The sequence below is a fragment of the Harmonia axyridis genome, chromosome 2, assembly GCF_914767665.1.
Source record: "Harmonia axyridis chromosome 2, icHarAxyr1.1, whole genome shotgun sequence".
Lineage (NCBI taxonomy): Eukaryota > Metazoa > Arthropoda > Insecta > Coleoptera > Coccinellidae > Harmonia > Harmonia axyridis.
Window position 1 is genome coordinate 9231252 of NC_059502.1, and position 13985 is coordinate 9245236.

General features: G+C 35.0%; 1 non-coding gene across 1 annotated transcript; it reads right to left on the minus strand.

Annotated features, from left to right (window-relative positions):
- Window positions 1-13706: 13706 nt before the first annotated feature.
- Window positions 13707-13778, minus strand: Trnaq-uug. The gene has a single exon. It is a non-coding gene; the product is annotated as a tRNA-Gln (tRNA).
- Window positions 13779-13985: the final 207 nt, after the last annotated feature.

The following is a 13985-nucleotide window of genomic DNA, read 5'->3' on the forward strand; positions in this document are numbered from 1 at the left end:
CCTTTCATTTGGTGTTCGGAATTTCCTTTTAGAACTATGCGAGTTATTACCATAAAATTACGTAGAAAAATCATTGGTTATTCGGCATTGAACTTTCATGTTCAAGATTATGATACATGATGCAAAAAATTAAGAAATAAAATACAATAAATCACTTCTGATGGTTCCTACGATACTTAGGAATTCAATAACTGCTGAATTTTTTAAAATTTCATTCGATATTTGGGTTAATTTCTCATCGTATGTCCTCTGATAGAAATTAATAATGAACCTTGATGTTAAATTATCAGTGTTTTCATTTTGATTTGTCAGAGACAAAATTTGGTTTCGCATTATTACCTTCTGCATCATTACGTTTCTAATAATTTGTTATAAACCATATTTTTAGTTACTTTAAATTATTATTCCAGGATATGGAATTCACAGTTTTTAGTGCGTTTTATTTGTTTATAAAATTTCATTTCATGAGTTTAGGTGTAAAGAACATGCGAACATAAAAATTAAATGAATTCTTGATAGTTGAAGAAGATTGGGGTCATAATGTTTGATCTCACAGAGAGGGTTTTACAATAAATGGTTTCATTTTAAACAGCCCGCTATCTGGGCAGCTGTCACTTTCGAAGTTGTCATCTTTTGACATTTGACAAGTAAAAATAACGTCATTACTAAAAATGGAACGATACACGCTTAAGCGACGCATTACAAATGTTAAAATTCACTAAGAAAATGGTGAAAATTTTTCAGACACAGTTCGCAAAACTAAAGAACTGTTAGGTCGTCGTGAAGCACGTTCTCTGTAAGCAATATTGAAATATGGATGAATTTGAGTTGTTGGGACAAATTAGTAATGTGAACAATCGAAACTGTGTGCGTCGCTCAAGATCAACTGAGAATATAGCTGCTGTATTCCGTAGTGTTGACGGAAAACCAGGAAAATGGATTGTGCTAACGTGCTATGATTAATAATAATGAAAATATAATAATTTATGATTTTATATGACCGGAATTGGAAGATATTGATGTGGACAACGTTTTTTTTCAACAAAGACGTGTTACACAAGCAACGAAACAATCGCAATTTTGAAAAAACAGTTTCCTGCTGTGTTATTTCCCAAAGACGTGATTAAAATTAGCCACAAAGATCTCGTGATTTAACGCCTTTAGACTTTTTTCTTTGGTCCACGAAACATATAGGATTTATACCAATTTTAGTAAATAGGACTTTTTGTACTATCATTACATGTTTTAAAAATATACCTTAACTCCAACCTAGTCGACATAATAAAAATTGAAAATACCTTGAACTCACGACTAATAGCGCCACCTACCATCAGACAAGAGAACCTACCCAAACTTCGATTCCGATTGAAATATCACCAATAAAGCAAACATCCGATCACACGAAACAAATATACACAAAAGAAAATAAACACGTAATGAAAAACGTGGAAAAAAAAGGCGATCTGTCACACATCTGCCCCGAGCCATAAAAAAAAACCCACCCCTGTCTACCTCCCCTACGTAGAGCAACCCCACAATAAAAAACTGTAAATACACCCCGCGGTTTCACGATCGACAAAACTCTCCCAATTTTCGTTATGTAAATTTCCCAAAACCACTGGATGTCGAAAATTTATAGTGTACGCTTCGCGGCGGTTGGTTCCTGGGGGTGCAAACCCCCGAAATGGGGTGTTGACACGACTTTGTCATCTTTAACACGAAATACTTAATCTTCGCTTTATTTTTCACTCAAAGCACGCTATGATATCGTTTGGAGGACTGTTAAACCACCTCCATGTTTCGTGACCTCGCGAACAAGAGTTATAAATTTGACTTCAGATGATAGGACTGTATTAACATAATGTTTTTTTGTTGGTTATATATTCTATTAAGAATACACTTCAGCTGGCACAAGCATATTCGCTGAAAATCGTAAACTTGGGTTGGGGTTCAAAATTACCATATTTTTATTGTTTGGTCGTTTCTTCATTTTAATTATATACGTTTTTATTTTGCATAGATATCTACACCTTTTCGAATATTTAAACGAACTGAAAACAAAAACTTTGCCAATGGGTGTGATGTTATGCTTCCAAGTCCTTCGATCCTGAAAACTCAGCCCTATTTCATTAACCATTTATGCAAAGAAAACATTTATTTGAATTTGATAAAATATGCTGCAGTGTGGTTGAAACCTGTAATATTTACTCATGTAATTAATTAATCTTTGCAAGATGATATTTTTTCGTAAATATTGATTTTGCAGACACGTATCAATCAGCAAAAATTACTTTTCCTGCCTAGGCAGCAAAGTGATAATTTTCAATGCGAATAAAACATTCGATATTTTCTGACAATCAATATTTTTTGCCACTTCCTTATTTCTGAAAGAATAGGTACTTCTAAGTCGCTATCACTGTCCATAATATAAATATATCCGATATTTTTCGAAAAAAACTGTCGTATATTTCATAAGTTGTCAAACTGTAATTATCATGGACATATACATTTCCATAGCAATCAACCATTCCAACAATTGCGATTTCTATCAAATTTCATTTTAATTTATCACTATAGAAAAAATAAAAAGATTGTGGGAATTGTATTAATTTGCAAATACAATATCGTACTCGTATCATTATGACCAATCGAAGAAAAAAATTATATGTTCAACTCGGCACCAAAGTTGATTGACCGCCTTGGCTGAATTCCTAGCCTCGATATGCTCAGCTATGAACTATCAGCCGCGGCAGTCAATCTACTACTTTGCTGCCTAGTAAAACAAATTACTATTTCCAGATATATTGAAAAAATATAGAAATAGACGAAAAACTAGAGACCAATTTCATTATTATTGTCAATTCCTAAGATCTTAGAACGAGTAATATTTGAAAGAATCACATAATTTCTAGGTAAGCAAAACTATTCTCTCGAATTGTTCACTTGTTTTCAGAATTACTCTTGAATAAGATTAATTCATTGGGCTTAAGGGGTCAAACCAATCAAATGATAAGAACATATTTATTAAACTGTATGCAGCTAGTCGAGGTTGGTAGTGCAAGTTCAACTCGATATTGGTGTACCCCAAGGATCCATATTGGGTCCATTTGTCTTTTTGGAATCCGAATTGGGCAATATTTGCCAATGGCAATACTGGTAAATTTCTGATTGGTTCGCTTATAATTTTCATTGAAGAATACTTTTGACGTATATCAACAGCTTATTTTCACAGTTGTCATCTGTGTGTAATGTCTTGCTAAGACTAAGATGTTGAATAATGAAATATGTATGTAGGTACTATTATTATAGTAATTTTCAGTCTATAATAACATATGCGTTGGTATTTTGGGGATTATATCTAAACTGCATAAGGAAGTAAATGGAGTGAACTGTAGAACATCTTGTTGATAGTTATCAAACATTCACCAAATGTTGAGACCAACATTAACACTATAATTTTCAAGTGCAAAAGAGGTGTTGAAGATTCTCAAAAAGTTAAATTGAAAAAAAAATTCGAATATCACAAGAAATGAAAAGTTTTTATAGTATAACAGGAAAAACCAAAAAAATTTCAACTTTTCAACTCTCATCTTTAATTCTTGGCATTCTGTATCCAGATCAGAATCAATTCTAAACAGATCAGTATTTATTTGCACTAAATTTCATGGTGGTAATTTCCTAGAAACTGATTTTGACATAGTTAGCAACATTGCAGAATTGTAAAGGTTTCGCTTTCGTCTGCGAAACCCTAATGGGGTGTTACGTTACCTGGGAAGGATGTTCTTAATCACCACCTAGTGTTGACTAATATTCCAAGTAAAAATATAGTTCATAGCTTCCTAGAACTCCACGTATCCCTAGAATAGAATTGTGTCACCAAGCTAGCAGACAAAAATCAGATAGAACTTCATGTCGAGATGATCGAGGAACCCGGGGTGGAAACCACCCACAATATTTCGCCAAAAACATAATATGCACCCACCCAAAGAGGAACCTTAGAATCGAACTTCAGAGATCGATTTCAACTGTGTGAAATTTGACAGACATCATGCTGTTAGGCCACCATGAAATTTTTGTTAAGAAAATGTTTGTCAACAATGATTCCCTGTGTAAATACGTACAACAGGCCTGTCCCCCCCGAAGGTTTAACACAAGAATAAATGGTTAAGCTGACAAAGAATGATGACTTTGGCCGGTTAAATAGCTTGACAACGTAATTTACAGGCATCCTTTTGTGGCTTTCGAATAGATTTTGGCATTTGTCTGTGCTGGAGATTGAGTTGGAACCTTACGGGTCATTTGTTTGCCTATTTTTTGACCCTGTTACAGGACGATTATTGGTAACGTATACTCTTCTTTATCTGCTCTCGATTTTTGGAACATTGAGATGGCAGGAGGGCCTTTCAAGAGTTGACATGTTTGCTGGATGTGGATTAACAGATAAAAGTTGTACAAAACACGTGGAACATCTTTCTTCTCTAGATTTCTATAATAGGAATGAGAAACCTATTTAATGATCGAAATGGGTAGGATTAACAATAGTAACTTGTGAAATTAGTGAATTAATGGACAAAGTAGTTTGCAATTTCAAATATATAACAAAATAAATGATAATAATTTCTCACATTGACAATGTGAGAAATTCAGCTTTTCAGTAATAATTTGGCACTTACTTTTGCCAATGCCATTAAAATTACTTCAGGTTTATTTATTGAATTGCATTGCTTCTGAACATCTTTAAATTAATTGAATTCGACGCAATACATAATTTTTATTTGTATTCGTCTATTGGACGTTGCCATGGTTTCTCTCGGATGAAACACAGAACAAGGGTCATGATTGTTAGAACTTGTAGAAACTCAATGTTTCTGGTAGCTAATGTCAAAACCTATCTAGAATTAATTACTCAATTTTCTGTTATCATTTGCGACAACGATTATAAAAATGTTGGAATTTGGTCATATATTTCTCGTATTCATGCTAAATGTAATATTTGCGGCAATTGAAATTAGGGATCGCGAAAATTATTTCGATGGTCTAATTTACTCTCGGTGCCCCACACAGAGAAGCGGAACTTCTGGAATAGAATCATAGATAATATAGATATGAAAATTGATACTTTCGGTGAGATATAATGAAAAATATTCCTAAAACTGCTATGAAAAGTATTGTATTCCTAATAACTTACTGAATTTCTTAACTGTGAGAAATATATGAGAAATGTTTCACGGCACTTTTTCCACACCTCGCTTGATACACCAATTAAATTGGGCTTTTGAAAAGTTGTTTTTATGAAAACGCAAGAAATGCATAGGTACTGTATCTTGTATTATTTGAATTTGTGCAGTTGTAGGAGAAGTATAGTATGTAACAAGTGGGAAAAGTCTTACTTTTCTCACGAGTGTGGAAGTTTGCAAACACACGAGTGAGAAAAGGATTTTCTCCACATGTTGCACACTATACTTTTCCTAAAACTGCGCAAATTTAAATAATTCATGTAATGTACCTAATTCAATTCAAAATGGCCTTCGTTAACAGTATCTGTTCATTTATTGCGTTTCCATAGAAACGACTTCTCGAAAACCCAATTTCATTGGTCTACTAAGCAAGGTGTGGGCAAAGTGCCGTGTGGAATAATATTTCTCACAGCATGAGCATCTCATAGTTTTAAAATTAAGTAAGAATACGCTACTTTCGAAAGCAGTTGTAGGAAAAGCCCTTTTCTCACTCGTGAGAAAAGTTGAACTTTCTCCACTTGTTGCAGAATATATTATTTTCAACCCTTTCTCACAATTTGATCAACAAGTTCAACGTTGCCAAAATCAAAATACTCCATTCTGTCGGTTTTTTCAGGAATTTCTCTCATGGTGAAAAATGAAAATCATATTTCAAATCGATAAAACCAAGTCATCGGAATATCCTGTTCGAGGACCAATTCATCAGGTCCACCCATCCAGAATCTCCCAACCGGTCCAGTTCGCTGTTTACAACGAACAAGATAAATGATCTACGATCTCTGTTAATTCTCGATCAATGATATAAATTGACGTATAAATTGACCAAATGCGATTATATATTTTAATTGTACGGACAACTGGTCGAATTAATGAGAGTGTTGTCGAAAACGCCGGCCTACGCTCTCCCCAGGTGGGGCAAGATCAGTTTTGTTCCCCTTTGGGGGGCACCTCCTAGTCTCCATTGTCTCTCTTCTCGTTTTGACAGTCGTTATTGATTCTTGCGTTTCTAACATCGCGTCCAATGAGCCCGTAAGTCATGGTATCGATGCAGTAGCGGCTCGTGGTCATTTTAAGCGGGCAGTCAAATCTTCTCATCCAATAAATAAAATTTTTTCATATATATAATCTTTTGAAATAGAGCAATACAAAAAAAAATCAACTTTAAACAATAAATCATCTGTAGATAAATGTCGTTATTTGCAGAAGTGTGAACGGGGCATCATACATTTCCAAGTATGATACAAGAGAATGGGACAGTGATAATCCTGTTCTAACTGCTCCATGAAATGTTACTGTCAAGCAGAGGGATTGGGCCGAAACTTTATGAAAATGAAGAAGATGTCACTCAAACCGTCAATTGTCATTGCTATAGCCAAATGACATATCATTCTTATTTCATTGGAACCATAGGGTAATAAACATAGATAGAGGAAGTATACGCAATTTTTACATGTCCTCATAAGGGTTAGATTACGTTGTAGTATTGTGATATATTTTCAAATCCACAATTTTACTATATCATTATGAATGTATATTATATTGAATGAAATATATTTATTCCATTGATTCTCAATTAAATATGCAAATTTTAATATTTGTAATCCGATATTTATCCTAATTGTCGAATTTATAGTATGCAGAATATACATTATTTTCTGTATCTACCTGCTGAAATCCAAGGTTTGGCAACTTTTGCTCTCCTAGTGTCATCAGTGATTTTACGTCGTTTGACGCGCTTAAAGTTTGTTTTCTGAATTTCTGATATATTCAGTTATTTATTTCAATATATATTAAGGTAATATTAAACGTTAATTCACTATGAGACATAAGTCGGTTCTTTGTGGAGAAACTCGCAAATTGAGTGAAATATCGTATCACTGATATGTTTTCATTTCCGCGCGCTTCATGTCAAATTTGTGTTGGGGACAAAATTTGCTTAATGAAAGTGACATACGCTCCTTCTAAACACAAAATTTGAATGTTTATGATTGCCTGATAAATTTGACAACTACTTCTTCCTAAACATTTTTATAATATTGGTAGTTTTGAATTAAATGAATTTTTCTAAATTTTTGACTGTTCAGACTATCAGATTGAAGAGATCATCAATGACATGTCATTGAGATATTGCATCTAGGCATGAATGTAAGTTCACAAAAGAAACCATTTGTTTTTGAAAATGACATGTTCGTTGCATGAGGGGGGGGCTTGCCCTCCTTGCCCCCCTGACGAGGCGCCGTTGCATGATATCGATCCGTTGAAAAGCCGGACGGATTTATTTTAATGTAGCGACATTCCTCGGAAATGTTTAATGAATTGGTTATTTATGACCCTTCCTAGTATAGCGACCCCGTGACGTCTTGGACTGTTATCAATCAGGGAGGTCACGATATTGCGCTCGTTTCTTCTGTGCGTTACTTTCGTTGCGCGCCCGTCAGATCTGTCGTTTGTCAATGTCAGTTTGACAGATGTCACTGATTTGTTTTTTATTCGGGTGAAGTCCTCCTTTCTTGTGCTATTGAAATACATATAATCCGTGAAAAACTACTTAAGCACTTATTATCCCATATAATAGCTTTGATATCTACGCAGAAGAAGACTTGAACATTAAACATAATTGAGGAAATCAATATGGAGATTTCATTTGAGGTACTGAGATAATATTGATTGGGATCTAATTCTTTTCAAACAAAATTGGCTTCGGACTAACAAGTCTATGCTCCTGGTATCCTGGTAAGTATGAGGCAATATCATCATACCATACCATTGCACATATTCAATTTGTAGATTTCAGTTAGATGCCATGTACTTTTATTTCTTGGAGGAATAATTTTCGATATCGAAATGTTCATATTTAACCCAAAGCATTGGTGAATCAACTGATTTCTATACCAACTGATGTAGCTTTCATGTTATCTTCAGAAATCATAAACTAGTTTAATGTTTTATTCTTATCAAGGTACATATTTGGAAGACATGAGGTGAAATTTTGAACGTGAATGAAATGTATACCCAAAGATTATCCTTCAACATTTCTTAGTGCTTCGGTACATGAAATTCTGTTTGCAATTCCAAATTGAAGGTAGGTTCTATTTGATTCCACTGAAGCAAATAACAAATGTTGCTCCAAGTTGATAAAAATGTGGAAGCTACAAACTGATTAATTCAAAAAATATTTTCTTTTGAATCTTTTTTTTTGAACCATTTTTATATGTCCCCAACATGGTTAGATTACGTTGTCGGATTGTGATATAATTTCAAATCCTCAATTTTACTATATCATTATGAATGCATATTATATTTAATGAAATATATTTATTTGAGTGATTCCCGAATAAGTATGCAAATTTGAACATTGAAATCCGATATTTTTTCTCATTGTCAAATTTGTAGTAGGTATACAAAATATTTATTATTTTCGGTATCTACCTGCTGAAATTCAATTAAGGTTTGGCAACTTTCGCTCTCCTAGTGTCATCCGTTGTTTCATGTAATTTGATGCGTTTGAAGTTTGTTTTCTGAATTTTTGATATATTTAGGTATTCATCTCAATATATTTTGAGTTGATGTGAAACGTTGATTCACTAAGGGACATAAGAAGTGGGTTCTTTGTGGAGAAAATCGCGTATTGAGTGAAATATCGTATCACTGATATGTTTTCATTTCCGCGCTTCATGTTAAATTTGATAGTTCATGTTGAGGACAAAATTTCCTTACTGAAAATGACATAATTATGCTCCCTCTATCTGTTTCTTACTCTAAGGTCTTGGCCTATCGTTCCTATTCCTTCGTAGTGGTTTCCACATCAATATCTGTTTAGGTATTCTATTTTCTGGCACTCGTTGGACATGCCCAATCAATGTTAATTGCTCCGTTTTTATGTCATCTATAATAGTATGTCTTTTACTCATAATTTACCTAATTGAATCATTTTTTCCTCTCAATCCTAGATCTTCCTGTCGAGCTCCTCCAAAAGTCCATCTTGGTCACTAATTTGTAGTATATTCCCGATCTTTTCTACTTATATCTTTGTTAATAAAGTTTTTACTTGTTCTGGAAAATTGTCATAAAACCATTCCTTTTTTTTTAATTGGATGACGAAATTTGCGCTGAGACTTTTGCCACATATGTAATGAAGTTTATATTATTTCCGATCGCCAAAATGACGCTTCTGGAATCTCCTCTTCGCGACCCTTGTCTTTAGCGAACGTGCACCTTTTCTAGATCCCCATCTCAGGCGCAAAAAACCAAGAACTCTCTTACACCATCCGCTGCCACGATAACAAACATGGTACATCGGGCGAACAATGGGAATTCCGTAAGTGGTCCATCATTGCGACTATACAAGTACCAAACCGACGAATGACGATGGTCGCGGGCGTAGAGGGGGCGCCCTCTGGTGGCGCCGGCTGCATTCCCCGCGTGCCCCCATAAATCACGGGAGGCCCCGCCAAGCATCTCACGAACGCACAAACAATGAAACAATGGGGATAATAAAACGGGGGGACATCACTTTGTTTCTTCTGTATAATTGTCGGCTGACGAGGTGGAGAGAGGAACTGGGTTGGCTGTGGAACTGGGGTCACGCGACGGCGGCCAGGTAAAGCGTCGGGGCGCTGTGATGTGGGGAATTTTACGACCCGGGGTTCGATATTTTATTGTTTTTGGTCGACAAACAACAATTTAATAACAATGAAACTATTTGAAAGCTTCACTTCTCATTTTTTAATAGTGTCCTCTTCATGAAATATTCAGGAGACAAATCATTCCGTGAATTGTTTTACACTTTTTGAGCGCTTGTCGCCGAACAGGTCGTTCTATCATTTCGTTACAATCTCAGAGTAATAAACATAGATAGTGGGAGCATATGTCATTTTCAGTAAGCAAATTTTGTCCCCAACATGAACTGAGTTGAGGGCTCATCCTCAGAGAGATTTCCTGTTGATATTGGGGTTCCTCAGGGTTCCGTGTTGGGACCTCTCATTTTTTCACTTTTTATTAATGACTTACCTAAATACGTTGGGGCATCCTTTTTAGTATTGTTTGCTGATGACGCGTCGATGGTGGTTACGGCACGGAGCGTTGAGGAGCTTACTGTTAATTGCGGCCTGATCATGCGTGACTTTTGTTCCTGGTGTCATTTGAATAATCTAATGGTGAATATATCCAAGACGGAATGCTTATTTTTCAAATGTAGTAATCGCTCGAATCATCCTTTGACCATTAAATATGATCATGAAACATTAACATCAAAGTCCGTCACTAAATTTTTGGGTGTCTATGTCGATGGCGGACTCAGATGGAGCGATCATGTAGATAACCTCAGCAAAAAGTTGAGCAAATCATACTTTGCTATGTATAGAGTGAAAAATTCTCTTCCTTTGACATCCTTATTTAATGTTTATTACAGCCTGGTATACAGTAACATCAGTTATAACATTATTTTGTGGGGAAATTCGACAGATGCCGGCCGTATTTTCATTGCGCAAAAGCGCATTATTCGCATGATGCTCGGTCTGGGTCCGCTTGAGTCATGCAGACCCGCCTTCATAAAATATAGAATTTTGCCTCTCCCTTGTATATTTATCTTGAGTTGTCTGATATACGTTAGAGATAACATTTCCCTGATGTCAAAATTTTCGGATCATCATAGTTATGGCACCAGGAATGATGATATGTTGTGCTTCCCTAGGCATAGAACTACCAAGTTCGAGAATTCTCCACTGTACCAGGGCATTAAATTTTTTAATCACCTTCCCAAAAATGTTAAACGCCTGGACTCTCGAGGGTACAAAAAAACTGTTAAGTCAATGCTTTTGAAAAAATGTTTTTATAGTGTTGCTGAATTTCTGAATGACAAACTGTCCTGATATCAAATTTCTTTCTTTTTTTTGTATTTATATTATCTGTATATTGTACTTTTATATATCTACATATTTATTTATTAGTGCCAGTATATGTCGCATTATATTGTATTTAATTGACTTATCTCATACATAATTTGTCCTAAGAGATTCAATAAATTATTTATTTATTATTTATTTTATTTATCAAATTTTACATAAAGCGCGCGAAAATGAAAACATATCAGTGATACGATATTTCACTCAATTCGCCAGTTTTTCCACGAAGAACGCACTTCTCATGTCCCATCGTGAATCAACGTTTCATATCAACTCAAATTATATTGAGATGAATACCTAAATATATCAGAAATTCAGAAAACAAACTTCAAGCGCGCCAAACGATGTGAAACAACGGATGACACTGGTAGAGCAATAGATGCATACTATAAATTCGACAATTAGGAAAATAAGCGGATTCCAAATATTCAAATTTGTATATTCAACTGAGAATCACTCTAATAAATATATTTCATTCAATATACCTAATATACATACATAATGATATAGTAAAATTGTGGATTTGAAAATATATCACAATCCGACAACGTAATCTTATGTTGGGGACATGTAAAATTTGCCTCTATCTATGTTTATTACTCTGGTCATGGCCAAGACTTAACACAATATATCGTGTAAAGAATAGTATATTACAAAACAAGAGTTGTAAGAAGAATATTACGCACGACTAGAAAGAGTAATTCAAGAAGTGCAAAATTGTTCTACAAGTTGTGTACTATACTTTTTCTAAGACCGCATTCATTACCATAAAAATTTGGGCAAATTCAAAAGCTGGTGGAAATCGCTACACAGTTTCGAAACGTCAAAAAGTTATCTGTTACGCGGGTTGTTATTCGTTTCAGTTAGGGTCAAAAATAAATCAAGCTTATGCGCTGAGTACCGTCAATTTCGTCAAAATTTGAATCATTCTCCTAGCCCAAAAATCACAAGCGTTATCTGCCGATCAAGCACTTTTGACTCACCCTGTATAATACCGTCGATCCAGAGCTCCGCGTAAAACAGCCATCCACCATTTCAGAAATAAATATAAAAATAATCAATCGATTATTTCTTATATCTATCTTTAAAAAAATTAAGACTGAGATTGCCACAGGACGATCTAAGCCTTCTTCCAAATATCTCAGAAACTATCACCGAAGACCCTGTATAAATTTAGTCACGCCCTAACTCATCCTAACATGGTCGTCATAAAAAAAAAACAGATAAAAAAATAGATATATAAATTTTCCTCCCATATCCAACTTTCCAAATACTAGCCCAATATGCAAACCAGCTACCACCGTCTGGGCCTACCTTCTGGAAACCCGCGGCGACAGGGCCCCCTGAGGTAGGAAGGAAGTGGCCCCCGGGCCCCGAAGTGAGCCATAAAACGAAAAAATGTCAATGCGCACATATTTCACCAAATTAAGATTTAGAACACGCCCAATATATATTATAACAAACACTGTCTGTAAACACAACAGGTTATCAATTGTGTATGGTTTGGAGTTCCCCAGGGGGGCGCTCGTAAACCCGAGAGAACGACTTACCTGTCGCGGCCGATAATTATTTAACTTTTTCATGAATGCGTGTACGAGGCAGACTCTGAGCGTAATTAATTATGGTACATGGTCAAATTAAAATTATGACTTTGTTAATCATATTATCACGTTGGAAGGTTGTATCTTTAATCTGGTTCTACAGGTCGTGGTTATTTGGAGTTGAGAGTGTGGGAGGGGAGGTAAGTATCGGATTACAGTGCGTTGATTGAGGTTGGTCCATTAGGATTGTTAAGAGCGAAACAGAACGATGAAAATCTTAAGTGGTGTGCATTAATTAAACATAGTTTTAAATAAAATTGATTTTTATTAACAAGTGCACGTGCGTAACTATTACCTTAGAAACTTTAGGTAGTAAGATAGATATGAAGTAAGGTTTCTGTTATTAATGAGCAATTTATGTCTCCACAAAAAAATCAGAAAAGCATTGATCTTAAATCAGGATTTTTTGCGTATTCGTTCGAATTCGTATTTGTTCATGAAATTGTAGATTTTTCCTTCAATATCCGGCAAATTCTTTCTGTTATGTAACATACCAAAAGAACATAGAATGAAGTGACACTTTCACCACAATATTATTTATAAAAACATTTGAGAAAATTTTTTTTTGGAAACCGAAAATTCCGTTTTTTTTTGTTTTGCATCTTGTCATTTCTTCGGCCCACCCTGTAATACACAGAAAATCGAGGCAACTTCATCCGTTCTCCGAAAGATACTTTGTGGTTCGAAAAGTTATCAGAAAAACTTGAATATTTTTTTTGCGACCACAAAAAGCTATTCTTTCAAATTTTCAGCAACTTCAAGAAAAAAATAAAGTGTTATCCAAGTGTAAGTTTTCAAAGGGAGTATATCGAGGAATTTTATTTATTTTTTTTTGGCCTCGAATTGTTGAAAACAATTGAAAGTTTTTTCAATTATGACATTAGCATAAATATTAACGCATAAAGTATACAATTATGCTTTGGAATACAAAACTGAAAAAATAAAACGGCGCAAAATAAAATGTTAGGTTCCACCGAGATTTGAACTCGGATCGCTGGATTCAAAGTCCAGAGTGCTAACCATTACACCATGGAACCTCGCTGAAGAAGAGGGATTTTTACTGCTAATATTGCCAATGATTACATATTATACAAGGAATAATACGATTCTTTGGCTTCAGGCGCGGATCCACGGGGGGGGAACTGGAGGAACGTTCCCCCCCCAAATGACCCAGGCACCTCTTAAATTTTGCCGTCCCTCCTAGAATTTGACATACTTAGGCTCAAATAATTACAATATCAGCA